Source organism: Carassius auratus, chromosome 32 (genome assembly GCF_003368295.1).
Source record: "Carassius auratus strain Wakin chromosome 32, ASM336829v1, whole genome shotgun sequence".
NCBI classification, from domain to species: domain Eukaryota; kingdom Metazoa; phylum Chordata; class Actinopteri; order Cypriniformes; family Cyprinidae; genus Carassius; species Carassius auratus.
In genome coordinates, this window is record NC_039274.1 from 6,800,759 (window position 1) to 6,803,226 (window position 2,468).

A 2,468-nucleotide genomic window follows, 5' to 3' on the forward strand; every position below is an offset into this window, starting at 1 on the left:
AATTGATTGTAAAAAAAAAAGAAAGAAAATAAAAGAAGTGTAAATCTTATGCTGATTCAGCATTTTATAAGAGGGAAAAATAATGTTATAATGTTATAAAGACATAAATGAGCTAATGAGAGACTTTGTGTCTTGTTTATGCAAGTAAGAGTATAAACATTGTAGATATATGTTGAACGGTGGGATTTTCACTAATGGAAAACTTTTAATATTCAGCTTTTAACCACAGGATGTTGAAGAAAGATTATAGAGAAGGTTTCTCTGATTGCAGGTTAATTCCTAAAAACAGAATAATGCTGGAATTCAACAGCTGCAGAAATCCCAATGCTAAACTCTCAATACTATACTATAGAATAGCTCAGTTTCAGTACATTACTTGGGATTCATCTGTTCATATAGTGATGAATTGTTAGGGAAATGATTTCCTCTTTTTTTATTTCTTAAATTAAAATTAACACAACACCTGATAATATTTAATATTAATTTAAATATTTTAGTACCCTCAGAATGGTATACATTTTAAAGCACAAACGATTAATTGAAGAGCATTGTGGGCGTGTTTTTAAGAAGCGTGAGTAGCTCAATCTCTTCAGTTTTCAGACTGGTTTGGATGTGTCTGTGGTTGGATTCCTTCTTCACGCTGGGGTAAGACTACAGAAGAGTAACTGATAGAGTTAGTTTTTAAAAACTATTAAGCATTAACATTGACTTTTTTACAAAGACACTGTTTTCTGAGGTCTTGGTAGAAAATTATTATAAAGGTAGTCTACTGGTTTTTGTTTTTACAAATACTATAGATTCTGAAAATCAATCGATAAAATCCTTAATTTAATAAAATGGAGACAAGCTATCGGCTGGGTCACAAAAAAATCTTGTTTTTAGTTGGTTGACCATCAAAACATTTATTTTTATTTTTTGTGAATCCTATCCAAATTTAAATTTTTATGAAATTGTTAGTTAAACAATAATACGCTGGCATTAAGAGCAAAATTCATTTTTAAAGTAAAGTATAGTTTTAACTATATAAGGTTGAACCTTGTTCTCAGAAAAAGCATTTTTGTTGTTTTTTATATATCATTTTATATATTATATTATTATATGTATTGTATATATGTGATTCAGAAGAGTTACCCTGGAATGTTGATAAAAGTCTCACATGTTCAGAATTGTAGAATTCTGTATGAAGTTCAAAAGACAAATAAGAATATATTCAATAATGTCTAAAGCTTAATGATTTCCATACAAAATAACAAGCGAAAAACAATAATACTTTTGGTGCTAGATGCAGTAATAACAGTAGTAGCTATAATACAGACCAGATCATCGGCCAAAACTGGATCTCAGTAAAACTATGTAGTCCTTAGATGAACCACAATTCTTTCTTTTATGATTATGTTAGTAATCTTTAAAAAAAAATTGAAGATTTTTTTTTTTTAATCATTTGCTCATCCTCATGTTGTTCTAAACCTGTGTGACTTTGTCATTTCTGTGAAACACACAAAAAATATATTTTGAAGAATAATGGTAACCAAACAGTTTTGGTGACTGTTGATTCACCAAACACCAGACAGACATTTCTCAAAATATCTTAATTTATGTTCCAGAGAAAATAGAAAGTCGACACGGGTTTAGAACAAAATGATGGTGAGAAAGTGAATTACCGAAGCAATTAGAGACATGGTGTTTATGCATGAACCTGTAACAAGTTTAAACATTACCACTGATCAACTTTATTTCTTTAGGGTCTACTCTGAATGTGAGGGATTGAGACCAGTGTACAAGTTTAAAAAAGACTTGTAGAAAAAATGTGACTTTGAAATCTGCATTTAGAACGAACATATGCAGTCACATTCAGACAAATCCAAACCGTACACTCCTCAGATTCCTGTCTTTCTCTCTGATTAGACTGGTAAACTGAAGGCATTATGAAAGCATCTGTTGGAGTGTGTGTGGTGTTCGTTCTGGCTCTGGTGGGGGCTTGGTATGTCATGTCAATGATCCTGTTTTCACCATGCATAAGATGTGTTTTTGTTTATATTTTGAATTACTATTCTTGTAAAAATATGATCTCTGCCATGTGTCTTTCAAAGGCTCTGCCATTAAATGTTACAGTTGTAGAGACTACACGGGCAACATGCTCTAAAATTCGAGACTGCTACTATGATGATGCCTGTGTGACCGTCCATGAGAGAGGTGACAGCTCACTCACTCTTAGATAAGAGTGTCTTTCTGTATTCTTACAAATTGTCAAAATGGCACAACCATTCCTATGACCCTTTGACTTTGCATGACATATCTTTCCATTCTGCCTTTTTTTTCTAGGTGGTGACACATACAGGCAGTGCATAAAGTACTCTGAGTGTGAGCACAGCACACTCGCCGAGAAGTTTCCCAAAGTTTCCAGCTTCAAGTTCTCCTGCTGTGCCACTGACCTGTGTAACACAGCACCTGTGTCCGTGTCCAGCCGC

At 33.0% G+C, this 2,468-nt stretch overlaps 1 long non-coding RNA gene across 1 annotated transcript; it reads left to right on the plus strand.

Annotated features, from left to right (window-relative positions):
* The first annotated feature begins 558 nt into the window (after positions 1-558).
* Positions 559-2,180, plus strand: LOC113052478 (uncharacterized). Its single transcript, XR_003277036.1, has 3 exons — positions 559-645; positions 1,906-1,981; positions 2,091-2,180. It is a non-coding gene; the product is annotated as an uncharacterized LOC113052478 (long non-coding RNA).
* The last annotated feature ends 288 nt before the right edge of the window (positions 2,181-2,468 follow it).